This window comes from Macaca thibetana, chromosome 9, assembly GCF_024542745.1.
Source record: "Macaca thibetana thibetana isolate TM-01 chromosome 9, ASM2454274v1, whole genome shotgun sequence".
NCBI lineage: Eukaryota > Metazoa > Chordata > Mammalia > Primates > Cercopithecidae > Macaca > Macaca thibetana.
This window is the reverse complement of record NC_065586.1, coordinates 32295108-32310639: the sequence shown is the minus strand read 5'-3', so window position 1 is coordinate 32310639 and position 15532 is coordinate 32295108. Positions and strand designations below refer to the sequence as shown.

The 15532-nt window shown below is 39.4% G+C and overlaps 1 protein-coding gene across 22 annotated transcripts in view; it reads right to left on the bottom strand.

Moving 5' to 3' along the window:
• The window catches only part of CCDC7 (coiled-coil domain containing 7), a 440951-nt gene that overhangs the window by 323646 nt on the left and 101773 nt on the right, over positions 1-15532 (bottom strand). The gene's annotated exons all lie outside the window — the stretch shown is intronic.

Sequence of the window (15532 nt, the reverse complement as noted above, 5' to 3'; positions counted from 1 at the left end):
AACAACTGCACAAGAGATTTCAATACATGACCAACGAACTGCTGAGGAAACACGTCCATAAACAGGCACAGAAATGCAATAAACCATGGGATGGGACTAAGTAACTTCAGAGAGGAAGTTGAACAATCCAAAGACATAGCCCCTACTAAAGCAGAACTAGAGGGATAAACAGAAAATAATTAGAAAGAAAACATTAAGACCCTGATAGTGTTCTCTGACTGATGCAATTAGTGTTCTCCGACTGATGCAATCCTAAATTAGGATCGCCTGAGATTTTTAAAGAAAGCAAACTTTTTTTTAACTGAAAAGTTCAAGAGGAAGTGAAAACGAAAAAGGTTGCTTACTTTTGAGAATAAGTTTAGAAACCTTGTAAATTAAATGGAAGACATATCTCATACCACAGAACAAACATACACATAGAAGCCATGATGAAAAAGATAGAAGACTTAAAACAATCAATCTAGAAATCATAATATTCAAATACGAGTTTCAGCGGGATAAAAGGAAGAAGAAAGTTAAATGATGATGAAAGAAATAAGAAAACTTCCTTGATATAGATAAAAAATTTGAGATATAATAAAATTTATACATTTCAATGAGAAACAAGAGCAAGAAGTAAGGAGTCTAGGTACCAGACAATATCAAACTACTATACTTGCTGGAACCATCAACTCAAACTTTGCATGAAATAAAAATGATATTCTACCTTGTTTAAGCCATTGAATTATATGGGGTCTCTTTCTATAGCAGCCTAGTCAATACTGTAACTAATAAAGATGATAGAAAATTAAAATAATGAAACAAATTTAGACTTTTAATTGAATTTTATACACAGGGAGAGAGAAAATATATACCCCACTGTGGTAGACTACAAATGGCCATAAATTCTTCACAGTAGCTCCCATAAAAAGATACAATCTATTTCCTCACTTCTTGAAACTCAGCTGGCCTAATTCTTGTTTGAGCCAAGAGGATACAACACAAATGGCACGATGAGTGATGTGAGCTTAGGCCTCCAGAGATCTTTCTGCTTTGTTTTGATCTCTTGCTACTAGGGATCCTTCTTTAAACTACCCAGAGCTAGCATCCTGGAGGATAAGAGACTAGAAAGAACTCCCACTTGTCCCAGATGTCCCAGATGTCAGACATAGGAATAAAACTTATCTTGCACATCCAAACTAAGCTGAGCTGCCCAGCAACTATAAGAAATAATGATTCTACTGTTTTAAGTTACTATGTTTTGGAATAATTTGTTATTTAGGAAAAGCTACCTGGTATACCTAGCGATAGAAAATGTGCATTAGTTTATGTCATTAGAACGCCTACAAAAATTGAATATTGTGTTGGATTATTTCCAACAATTTTCTCCCACCCTATACATGCATGCCACTCTTACCTCTGAATATGGACTGGCCTTATGACTTCCTTACAGAATATGTCCTCTCCTTAAAAAGTTAAAAATAGGCCAAATGTGGTGACTCACGCCTGTAATCCCAGCACTTTGGGAAGCCAAGGCAGGCAGATCACAAGGTCAAGAGATCGAGACCATCCTGGTCAACATGGTGAAACCCCGTCTCTACTAAAAAATACAAAAATTAGCTGGGTGTGGTGGTGCCTGCCTGTAGTCCCAGCTACTCGGGAAGCTGAGTCAGGAGAATCACTTGAAACTGAGAGGCGGAGGTTGCAGTGAGCCGAGATCGTACCATTGCACTCCAACCTGGCAACACAGCGAGACTCCGTCTCAAAAAAAAAAAAAAAGTTAAAAATAGAACTAACATATAATCCAGTAATCTTATTGTTAGGTATATACAAAAGAAGGAAATCAGTATATTAAAAAGATATCTGTACTCCCACGTTTATTGCACCATAATTCAAAAGAACTAAGATTTAGAAGCAATGTAAGTGTCCATCAACAGACAAATGAATAAAGAAAATGTAGTACATATACATAATGGAGTACTATTCAGCCAGAAAAAAAGAATGAGATCCTGTCATTTGCAACCAGAAGTCGCTGCGTTAAGTGAAATAAGCCAGGCACAGAAAGACAAACTTCACATGTTCTCACTTATTCGTGGGAGCTAAAAATCAAAACAATTAAACTCATGGAGATAGAGCGCAGAATGACGGTTACCAGAGGCTGCAAATAGTAGTAGGGGGTGGAGTGCAGTGGCAATGGTTAATAAGTACAAAAATATAATTAGATAGAATGAGTAAGATCTAGTATTTGATAGCACAACAGGGCAACTACAGTCAATGATCATTTATTGTACACTTAAAAATAACTTAAAAAGGACCCACAGACCCTCTGAAGGAAGCAGACAGCTCCTGCAGGACCTGAGAGACACCCCAAACACTGTGAGTGCCCCGCGCGGAAGTGGGAAAGAGAGACCCTCCTCTCCTGAACACACACTCTCCACTGGAGAAACAGAAGTTCTGCTTGCCAGAAAAGTTTCCAACCTTACTTGGAGCTGAGTCCATTTAGAGAGCCAAGTGAAATATAAGAGTAGAGGAAGCAGCAGAAAAGCCCTGGGAGCTCACTGGGTCCCAAAGCAGGCCATTCCTGCCTGGAACCACAGGGATCCACTGGGAGGACAGACAGAGAAGCAGGGGGTAAAACTCCACAGGGAGAAGGAAATCTCTAGCTGAACTTTGTAAGAATTTGAACAGGGCAAGAAACCTCCTAGCCCGAACTCAGGGGAGGGCAAAATCCAGTGTGCAGACTCCATAGGTTGGGGAAGAATCAAGCACTTATCTTTCGCAGCTGTGAGGCAGATAGCTTGGGGCAAGTTTTCAAGCCCGACTCACCCACCATCTGGAAACAGACTGGGGCTATTGCGGAGGAGGGTGGGAGTGAGACCGGCCCTTCATTTTGGGTGGGAGCTGAGTGAGCCCTGTGACTGCCCGCTTGGCCCGACATCTCTGACAACCTGATTCAGCAGAGGCAGCCATATCCTCCTAGGTACACAACTCCAGTGACCTGGGAATCTCACCCCCATTCCCCACAGCAGCCACAGCAAGACCCACCCAAGGAGTCTGACCTCAGCTACACCTAGCCCTGCCCCCACCTTATGGTCCTTCCCTACCCACCCTGGTAGGGGAAGACAAAGGGCACATAATCTTGGGAGTTCTAGGGCCGTGCCCACCACCCCTTCCTCTCCATACTACCACAGCTGATGCTCTCTGGAAAGTGCCACCTCCCAGCAGGAGGCCAACCAGCACAAAAATAGAGCATTAAACCACCATATCACAGGACTCTGTGCAGACAACCCCAAGTACCAACCCAGAGCCAGGTAGACTCACTGGGTAGCTAGACCCAGAAGAGAGACAACAATCACTGCAGTATGGCTCACAGGAAGCCACATCCATAGGAAAAGGGGGAGAGTACTACATCAAGGGAACACTCCATGGGACAAAAGAATTTGAACAACAGCCTTCAGCCCTAGACCTTCCCTAAGACAGAGCCTATCCAAATGAGAAGGAACCAGAAAACCAACCCTGGAAATATAACAAAACAAGACTCTCTAACATTCCCCACAAAAATCATACTACTTCATCAGCTATGGACCCAAACCAAGAAGAAATCCCAGCTTTACCTGAAAAAGAATTCCGGAGGTTAGTTACTAAGGGAGGCACCAGAGAAAGGTGAAGCTCAATGCAAGGAAATACAAAAAATGACACAACAAGTTAAGGGAGAAATATGCAAGAAAATAGAAAGCTTAAAGAAAAAAAACAATCAACAATTCAGGAAACTCTGGACACACTTTTAGAAATGTGAAATGGGCCGGGCGCGGTGGCTCAAGCCTGTAATCCCAGCACTTTGGGAGGCCGAGACAGGCGGATCACGAGGTCAGGAGATCGAAATCATCCTGGCTAACATGGTGAAACCCCGCCTCTACTAAAAAATATGAAAAACTAGCCGGGCGAGGTGGTGGGTGCCTGTAGTCCCAGCTACTCGGGAGGCTGAGGCAGGAGAATGGCGTGAACCCGGGAGGCGGAGCTTGCAGTGAGCCGAGATCGCGCCATTGCACTCCAGGCTGGGTGACAGAGCGAGACTCGGTCTCAAAAAAAAAAAAAAGAAATGTGAAATGCTCTGAAAGGTCTCAGCAATATAATTGAACAAGTAGAAGAAAGAAATTCAGAGCTCAAAGCTACGGTCTTCAAATTAACCTAATTCAACAAAGACAAGAAAAAAGAATAAAAAAATATAAACAAAGACTCCAAGAAATCTGAGATTATGTTAAATGACCAAACCTCAGAATAAACGATTTTCCTGAGGAAGAAGAGAATTCTAAAATCTTGGAAAAAATATTTGGAGGAATCATCAAGGAAAACTTCCCCAGACTTGCTAAAGATCTAGACATCTAAATACAAGAAGCATAAGGAACACCTGGGAAATTCATCACAAAAAGATCTTCACCTAGGCACATTGTCATCAGGTTATCCAAAGTTAAAATGAAGGAAAGAATCTTAAGAACTGTGAGATAGAAGTGCCAAGTAACCTATAAAGGAAAACCTATCAAATTAACAGCCGATTTCTCAGCAGAAACCCTACAAGCTAGAAGGGATTGGGGCCCGATCTTCAGCCTCCTTAAACAAAACAATCATCCGCCAAGAATTTTGTATCTAGTGAAACTAAGCATTATATATGAAGGAGAGATACAGTCTTTTTCAGACAAATGGTAAGAGAATTCGCCATTACCAAGCCACCACTACAAGAACTGCTAAAAGGAGCTCTGAATCTTAAAACAATCCTGGAAACACATCAAAACAGAACCTCTTTAAAGCATAAATCACACAGGATCTATAAAACAAAAATACAAATTAAAAAGTAAAAGCAAAAAACAAACAAACAAAAACCCAGAGTACGCAGGCAACAAAGAGCACAATGAACGCAACGGTACCTCATATTTCATGACTAACATTGGACTAAATGCTCCACTTAAAACACACAGAACTGCAGAATGGATAAGAACTCATTAACCAACTATCTGATGCCTTCAGGAGACTCACTAACACATAAGGACTCACATAAACTTAAAGTAAAGAGGCGGAAAAAGGCATTTCATGCAAATGGACACCAAAAGCGAGCAGGGTTAGCTATTCTTACATCAAACAAATAAACTTTTTTTTTTTGAGACGGAGTCTCGCCCAGGCTGGAGTGCAGTGGCACAATCTCAGCTCACTGCAAGCTCCACCTCCCGGGTTCACGCCATTCTCCTGCCTCAGCCTCCCAAGTAGCTGGGACTACAGGTGCCCACCACCACGCCCGGCTAATTTTTTGTATTTTTGGTAGAGACAGGGTTTCACCGTGTTAACCAGGATGGTCTCGATCTCCTGACCTCGTGATCCGCCCATCTCGGCCTCCCAAAGTGCTGGGATTACAGGCGTGAGCCACCGCGCCTGGCCACAAATAACCTTTAAAGCAACAGCAGCCAAAAGAGACAAAGAAGGACATTTTGTAATAGTAAAAGGCCTTGTCCAACAGGAAAATATCACAATCCTAAGTACATATGCACCTAACACTGGAGGTCCCAAATTTATAAAACAATTACTAATAGACCTAAGAAACGAGATAGACAGCAACACAATAATAGTGGGAGACTTCAATACTTCACTGACAGCACAAGACAGGCCATCAAGACAGAAAGTCAACAAAGAAACAATGGATTTAAACTATACCTTAGAACAAATGGACTTAACAGATGTATACAGAACATTTCATCCAACAACCACAGAATACACATTCTATTCAACAGCACATGGAACTTTCTGCAGATAGACCATATGATAGGCCATAAAATGTGCCTATCATTTTTTTATGAAAATTTAAGAAAACTGACAGTATATCAAGCACTCAGATCACAGTGGAACAAAATTGGATATCAGCTCCAAAAGGAACCTTCAAAACCATGTGAATACATGGAAATTAAATAACCTGCTCCTGAATAAGCTTTGGGTCAAAAACAAAATCAAGATGGAAATTTAAAAATTCTTCGAACTGAATGACAATAATGACACAACCTACCAAAACCTGTGGGATACAGCAAAGGCAGTGCCAAGAGGAAAGTTCATAGCCCTAAAAGTCTACATCAAAAACACTGAAAAAGCACAAACTGACACTCTAAGGTCACACCTCAAGGTACTAGAGAAACAAGAACAAACCAAACCCAAACCCAGCAGAAGAAAGGAAACAACCAAGATCAGAGCAGAACTAAATGAAATTGAAAGAAAAACAATACAAAAGATAAATGAAACAAAAAGCTGGTTCTTTGAAAAGATAAATAAAACTGATAGACTATTAGCAAGATTAACCGAGAAAAGAAGAGAGAAAATCCAAAAAAATCTCACTAAGAAACAAAACAGGAGATATTACAACTGACACTACTGAAATACAAAAGGTAATTCAAGGCTACTATGAACACTTTTATACACATAAACTAGAAAACCTAGAAGAGGTGGATAAATTCCTGGAAAAATACAACCCTCCTAGCTTAAATCAGGAATAATTACATACTCTGAACAGACCAATAACAAGCAGTGAGGTTGAAATGGTAATTTTAAAACCACCAACAGCAAAAAAGGCCAGGACCAGATGGATTAACAGCAGAATTCTACCAGACATTCAAAGAAGAATTGGTACCTTTTGACACTATTCCATAAGATAAAGAAGGAGCCCTCCCTAATTCATTAGATGAAGCCAGTATCACCCTCATACCAAAACTAGGTAAAGACATAATTAAAAAAGAAAACTACAGACCAATATCCTTGATGAACATAGATGCTAAAATCCTTAACAAAATACTAGCTAACTGAATCCAACAATATATCAAAAAGATAATCCACCATGATCAACTGGGTTTCATATCAGGGATGCAGGGATGGTTTAACATACCCAAGTCGATAAATGTGATACACCACATAAACAGAATTAAAAACAAAAATCACATGATCATCTCGGTAGATGCAGAAAAAGCATTCAACAAAATCCAGCATCCCTTAAAACTCGCAGCAAAACAGCATACAAGAGATATAACTTAATGTAATAAAAGCCATCTGTGACAACCTAATGCCAACATAATACTGAATGGGGAAAAGTTGAAAGCATTTCCTCTGAGAACTGGAACAAGACAAAGATGCCTATTCTCACCACACCTCCTCAACGTAGTACTGAAAGTCCTAGCAAGAGCGATCAGACAAGAGAAAGAAATAAAAGGCACCCAAATCGTTAAAGAGGAAGTCAAACTGTCACTGTTTGCTGACAATCATTTACCTTGAAAACTCTAAAGACACCTCCAGAAAGCTCCTAGAACTGATAAAAGAATTCAGCAAAGTTTCCGGATACAAGATTAATGTCCACAAATCAGTAACTCTTCTATACACTAACAGCAACCAAGTGGAACTCTTGTACTCAACTCTTTTTACAATAACTGGAAAAAAAAAAAAAAAAAAAAAAAAAAACTTAGGAATAGACCTAGCCAAGGAGTTGAAAGATACCTACAAGGAAAACTACAAAACACTGCTGAAATAAATCATAGGTAACACAAACATATGGAAGCACATCCCATACTCATGGATGGGTAGAATCAATATTGTGAAAATGACCATACTGCCAAAAGCAATCTACAAATTCAATGCAATCCCCATCAAAAAACCACCATCATTCTTCCCAGAACTAGAAAATAAAATCCTAAAATTCATATGGAACCAAAAAAGAGCCCCCATAGCCAAAGTAAGACTAAGCAAAAAGAAGAAATCTGAAGGCATCACACTACCTGATTTCAAACTACACTATAAGGCCATAGTCACCAAAACAGCATGGTACTGGTATAAAAACAGGCACTTAGACCAATGGAACAGAAAAGAGAGCCCAGAAATAAAGCCAAATACTTAACAACCAACTGATCTTCGATGAAGCAAACAAAAACATAAAGTAGGGAAAGTACACCCTATTCAACAAATGGTGCTGGAAAAATTGGCTAACTACATGTAGGAGAATGAAACAGAATCCTCATCTCTCACCTTATACATAAATCATCGCAAGGTGGATTAAGGACTTAAACCTAAGACCTAAAACTATAAAAATTCTAGAAGATAACATTGGAAAACCCCTTCTAGACATTTTCTTAGGCAAGGATTTCATGACCAAGAACCCAAAAGCAAATGCAATAAAAACGAAAATAAATATTTGGGACGTAATTAAACTAAAAAGCTTTTGCAGGGCAAAAGGAACAGTCAGCAGAGTAAACAGACAACCCACAGAGTGGAAGAAAATCTTCATAATCTATACATCTGACAAAGGACTAACACCTAAAATCTACAGTGAACTCAAACAAATCAATAAGAAAAAAACAAGGTATCCCATCAAAAAGTGGGCTAAGGACATGAATAGACAGTTCTCAAAAGAAGATATACAAATGGCTAACAAACATATGAAAAAATGCTCAACATCACAAGTGATCAGGGAAATGCAAATCAAAACCACAATGCCATACCACCTTGCTCCCGCAAGAATGCCCATAATCAAGAAATCAAACAGCAGATGTTGGTGTGGATGCGGTGATCAGGGAACACTTCTACACTGCTGGTGGGAATGCAAACTAGTACAGCCACTATGGAAAACAGTGTGGAGATTCCTTAAAGAACTAACAGTAGAACTACCATTTGATCCAGCAATCCCACTACTGGGTATCTACCCAGAGAAAATGAAGTCATTATTCAGAAAAGATACTTGCACACACATGTTTATAGCAGCACAATTCACAATTGCAAAATCATGGAACCAACCCAAATGCTCATCAATCAACAATCGGATAAAGAAACTGTGGTATATTTATATGATGGAATACTACTCAGCCATAAAAAGGAATGAATTAATAGCATTTGCAGTGACCTGGATGAGATTGAAGACTATTATTCTAAGTGGATGTAACACAGGAATGGAAAACCGAACATCGGATGCTCTCACTGTAGGATATAATAAATTACTCTTCAAAGGTAAATTGTTAAGTACAATGATTTCTGAGATCCTCTCCAAAGAACCAGTGTATCAGGATGTTCAGATCCCCAGTTCTTTGTCCTCCATTTTAAAGTTTAACTTCTTCATTCTCCTTGCCCCTAGTTTCAGTAAACAACCTTTTCCACCAGTTCTAATCAGTAGTTCACATATGTTTCCCTGGTCACCTGATACATCTTGAGTCACCCCTGGTTACCTGCTCCGTCCTGAGTCACTCTGGTCACCTGCTCTGACCTGAATTATCTGTTCTGTAATTGCCCTTCCTGCCAAACTACTCACTCAACTCCAGCTCATACCCCTGCTTTCTTTAAAATAGCCAATCGGAATTAGCTCAGACTGTGCAGTCCAACCCTAGCCAATAGGGGAACGACACAGCAGTAGGGGCTACCTCCATCAGGAATAAGAACCCTTTCCCCTCCCTTGTTCAAGTGTGCTCCCACCATTGCTCCATCCGCAAGTCACACCCTTCTATAGAAGTAAAATTGTCTTGCTGAGAAAATTAAATTTATGTTCCAGTGCTGTTTCTTTGGCAGCACCGAATATTTACTCATAACATCACTGATATGTGGGAGCTAAGCTGTGAGGATGCAAAGACATAAGAATGATACAGTAGACTTTGGGGACTTGAGGGCAAGAGTGGGATGGGGCGTGAGGGATAAAAGACTACAAATATGGTACAGTATATACTGCTTGGGTGATGGGTGCACCAAAATCTCACAAATCACAACTAAAGAACTTACTCATGTAACCAAATACCACCTGTACCCCCATAACTTATGGAAAAATAAATTTAAAAATAAATAAATAATAAAAACAACTAAGAAAGTATAATTGGATTATCTATAACACAAAGAAATGAAAACTGCTTGAGGAGATGGATACCCATTTACCCTGATGTGATTATTATGCATTGTATGCCTGTATCAAAATCTCACGTATCCCATAAATATATACACTTATATATATACCCACAGAAATAAAAATAAATTTTTTTAAATAAAATAATATGGCAGGTAAAAATCTAAGATAATCCCATAACCTTCACCCCTAGGGTCATGCCATATATAATAATCCAGCCCCTCTGAGTGTGGGTGGGACCTGTGACTTGCTTCTGTCCAATAGAATATGGCAAAGTGATAGGATTCCACTCCCTTTATTAGGTTCATTATATAGCAAGAGTGAGAGGATGTCACTCCCATGATCAAGTTACATTATATTAGAACTCTGTCTTAGCAGACAAGAGAGACTGTTCATTCACCCAAAAGAAGAAGTGAGCTAGCCAGGCATGGTGGCTTATGCCTATAATCCCAAAAATTTCAGAGGTTGAGGCAGGAGGATCATTTGAGGCCAAGAATCCAAGACTAGCCTGGGCAACATAGCAAGAGCTTGGTGTTAAAAAACAAAACCTAAAAAACATAAAACTTAGCAGGGTGTGATGGTGCATGCCTATAGTCCTAGATACCTGGAAGGGTGAAATGGGAGGATGGCTTGAGCCCAGGAGTTCAGGCTGCAGTGAGTTAGGGTCATGCCACTGCACTCCAACCTGGGTGACAGAGTGAGACACTGTAGAAGAAGAAAGAAGGAGGAGGAGGAAGACAAGGAAGAGGAGGAAGGGGAGGAGGAAAGGTGCTATGATATGAACAATCTGTGGAAAAGACCATGTGGCAGGAAACTGCAGACTGTCCCTAGAAGCTAAGTGCCTCAGCCCTACAACTGCAAGGAACTGAAGTTTATCATATCCACTTGAGCTTGGAAGAGGATTCCCAAGATATATAATGGAATGGAGCCCAGCCAACACTTTGATAATAGCCTGGTGAGAATAAGTTGATTACAGCATAGGACACAGCTAAGCCATGCTCAGATGCCTAACCCACTGAAACTATGAGATAATATAAATTGCTTAAGCTGCTAAATTTGTGGTAACTTGCTATGCAGCAATAGAAAACTAATACCATAAAATAGTACATTTTATATTCACTATTTTATGTGGTACCCTCATTTTTTACAAAGTATATGTTATCTAGTTCTTGGGTCATTCAGGTGTATACATACTTGTACACTTGTACATACTTGTACACTTAACTCCAGCCATTGACTGAAATGGGTGATATAATGCTAGATGGTTATTAAGAAATTAACATGTAACTGTCTCTAACTCAACTTTCCAGTTTGGGAAACAATCATTTGGGAAAGAAAAGGCTCTGCTTTTTCTGATACCACACTCTACAGATATTTTCTCACATCTTTTTAAACATTTTGCAATAACATGTTGTTTATAGGAAGTTTATAGGGTATGTGATGATTAAAATTTTTAAGTGACTTGATAGTTGCAAAAGAAGGATAATATTTAAGGTCAGTGAGTAGCAAGACAATCTAAAGTTTCTGTTATATCTGGCACTCTGTTAATTATAGAGCAAAGATTCCCTTACAGAACCCTTTTATGAACAGCAAACTAGAGTCTATCCCTAGTAGTTAGAGCATTTGCTATGTTTTTCAGGAGACAGTTATGCCAGGGTGATCTGAATGGATAGATGTGCTGTTTTGCCTGCTTGTAGAATTCATCCCAATCTTTGGTCTCTCTCTCTCCCTCCTCCACCTCTCCCTCTCTCTTCCGCACCAGAGCCTAAGGCTGCCCCACCAACATGCGTCATTTTTTCCAGAGGCTACATTTTTTTTTTTTTTTTTTTTTTTTTTTTTTTTTTGAGACAGAGTTTTGCTCTGTTGCCCAGGCTGGCATGCAGTGGTGCGGTCTCGGCTCACTGCAGCCTCCGCCTCCTGGGTTCACGCGAGTCTTCTGCCTCAGTCTCCGGAGTGGCTGGGACTGCAGGCGCATGCCACCATGCCCAGCTAATTTTTGTATTTTTATAGAGACGGGGTTTCCCCATGTTGGCGAGGCTAGTCTCGAACTCCTGACCTCAAGTGATCTGCCTGCCTCGGCCTCCCAAAGTGCTGGTATTACAGGCGTGAGCCACCACATCCTGCCCAGACATACCAAATTTGACAGGTATTGTTTACCCTTTGGATCTTTAGGAATTAATTTTTGCCTCTGTCACTCAGCTTTGTACATTTTGAAATGGAGGTAAGTATAGGGAGGTCATGGAAGGAAAATTGCCAGAATTCCCAAACCATGTAATACTCATTGAGAATTCCAGATCCATTATATCTAAAGGGCAAGTGAAGGAAACAGTATTGTGAACTGGGTATAACTACTTGGTTCTTGACTAGTACATTCTTAATTTGTGAGATCAAAAGTTGATAAACAATAATTTAAGATTGTACAGTAACCTAAACATCTGCAAAGGTCTAGATATTATCAGTATCACTAGTTTTATTTCTGCCAGTAGCTCCCTTTTACGTTACACTGTTGTCCTCTTTCCAGTGTGGCATCTATCATTCGTTTTTTACTATGGCAAGTTCATTAAAAAGCTTGCTCCATTGTTGTCTTCAAGAAATGCCCATAAGGAGATGGAAGATATCTGAGACGATTAAGGCTTTAGCTTCTAGGCAAGAGAAATAACATTGCATTAAATTCCAAGTTTCTTTCTGCTAGACTTGAATGTCTAGCCACTCTAATTTATGGGGGCTTTTGGTTTTTTTCCTATTGTACTTTGTATGTAGAATTGTTTTGAAATATCAAGCATATTTGCTTTGAATTGGAACTCTTTCTTAATTTTGTATTTATCCTTTGAATAAAATGTAAATCCAAAAAAAGAAATTAACATGTAGCAAAAGAAAAAAAATATTCAAAACTCAAAATGTAATAACAGGTTACCTTTATTCCTTTGATGGGATCACATAAACCAGAGTCAGATGTAGAGTTTACAATTTCTGAAGAAGTTTTTCGTTGCATCTTAAAACGTTTATACCTTTTTTTTTCTTTTTTGTTATACTTTAAGTTCTAGGGTACATGTGCACAACATGCAGGTTTGTTACAGATGTATACATACGCCATGTTGGTGTGCTGCACCAATTAACTCATCATTTACATTAGGTATATCTGCTAATGCTATCCCTCCCCGCTCCCGTGACCCCACAACAGGCCCCGGTGTGTGATGTTCCCTGTCCCGTGTCCAAGTGTTCTCATTGTTCAATTCCCACCTATGAGTGAGAACATGCAGTGTTTTGGTTTTCTGTTCTTGTGATAGTTTCCTGAGAATGATGGTTTCTAGCTGCATCCATGTCCCTACAAAGGACACAAACTCATCCTTTTTTATGGCTGCATAGTATTCCATGGTGTATATGTGCCACATTTTCTTAATGCAGTCTGTCATTGATGGACATTTGGGTTGGTTCCAAGTCTTTGCTATTGTGAATAGTGCCACAATACACATATGGGTGCATGTGTCTTTATAGCAGTATGATTTATAATCCTTTGGGTATATACCCAGTAATGGGATGGCTGGGTCAAATGGTATTTCTAGTTCTAGATCCCTGAGGAACTGCCACACTGTCTTCCACAATGGTTGAACTAGTTTACTGTCCCACCAACAGTGTAAAAGTGTTCCTATGTCTCCACATCCTCTCCAGCACCTGTTGTTTCCTGACTTTTTAATGATCATCATTCTAACTGGTGTGAGATGGTATCTCATTGTAGTTTTGATTTGTATTTCTCTGATGACCAGTGATGATGAGCAATTTTTCATGTGTCTGTTGACTGCATAAATGTCTTCTTTTCACAAGTGTCTGTTAGTGTCCAGGAATTTATTCATTTCTTCTAGGTTTTCTAGTTTACTTGCACAGAGGTGTTTATAATATTCTCTGATGGTAGTTTATATTTCTGTGGGGTCAGTGGTGATATCCCCTTTATCATTCTTTATTGCATCTATTTGATTCTTCTCTCTTTTCTTCTTTATTAGTCTTGCTAGTGGTCTATCAATTCTGTTGATCCTTTCAAAAAACCAGCTCCTGGATTCATTGATTTTTCAAAGGGTTTTCTGTGTCTCTGTCTCCTTCAGTTCTGCTCTGATCTTAGTTATTTCTTGCCTTCTGCTGGCTTTTGAATGTGTTTGCTCTTGCTTCTCTAGTTCTTTTAATTGTGATGTTAGGGTGTCAGTTTTAGATCTTTCCTGCTTTCTCTTGTGGGCATTTAGTGCTATAAATTTCCCTCTACACACTGCTTTAAATGTGTCCCAGAGATTCTGGTATGTTGTATCTTTGTTCTCATTGGTTTCAAAGAACATCTTTATTTCTGCCTTCATTTCGTCATGTACCCAGTAGTCATTCAGGAGCTGGTTGTTCAGTTTCCATGTAGTTGAGCGGTTTTGATTGAGTTTCTTAGTCATGAGTTCTATTTTGATTGCAGTGTGGTCTGAGAGACAGTTTGTTATAATTTCTGTCCTTTACATTTGCTGAGGAGTGTTTTACTTCCTACTATGTGGTCAATTTTGGAATAAGTGCAATGTGGTGCTGAGAAGAATGTATATTCTGTTGATTTGGGGTGGAGAGTTCTGTAGATGTCTATTATGTTCACTTGGTGCAGAGTTGAGTTCAATTCCTGGATATCCTTTTAACATTGTCTCGTTGATCTATCTAATGTTGACAGTGGGGTGTTAAAGTCTCCAATTATTATTGTGTGGGAGTCTAAGTCTCTTTGTAGGTCTCTCAGGACTTGCTTTATGAATCTGGGTGCTCCTGAATTGGGTGCATATATATTTAGGATAGTTAGCTCCTCTTGTTGAATTGATCCCTTTACCATTATGTAATGGCCTTCTTTGTCTCTTTTGATCTTTGTTGGTTTAAAGTCTGTTTTATCAGAGACTATGATTGCAATCCCTGCCTTTTTTTTGTTTTCCATTTGCTTGGTAGCTCTTCCTCCATCCCTTTATTTTGAGCCTATGTGCACGTGAGATGGGTCTCCTGAATACAGCAAACTGATGGGTCTTTACTCTTTATCCAATTTGACAGTCTGTATCTTTTAATTGGACCATTTAGCCCATTTACATTTAAGGTTAATATTGCTATGTGTGGACTTGATCCTGTCATTATGATGTTAGCTGGTTATTTTGCTCGTTAGTTGATGCAGTTTCTTCCTAGCATCGATGGTCTTTACATTTTGGCATATTTTTGCAATGGCTGGTACTGGTTGTTCCTTTCCACGTTTAGTGCTTCCTTCAGGAGCTCTTGTAGGGCAGGTCTGGTGGTGACAAAATCTCTCAGCATTTGCTTGTCTGTAAAGGATTTTATTTCCCCTTCACTTATGAAACTTAATTTGGCTGGATATGAAACTCTGGGTTGAAAATCCTTTTCTTTAAGAATGTTGAATATTGGCCCCCACTCTCTTCTGGCTTGTAGAGTAAAATGTTTATACCTTTTTCAGACAAATAGAGTACCTATTGTTTTATACATTTGGGTTACAAAAGTTTTGAAAAATTTGAAATTCAAATAGGTTAAAGGAAATTCTCCAAAGTCATATAACCAGTAAGTTGCTGTTCCGACTCCCAATATGATGTTCTTTCCTCTGTAGTTGTTTAAACCATGGTAATTTTCATAATATTGACATAAATATGCCCGGGTTTGCCA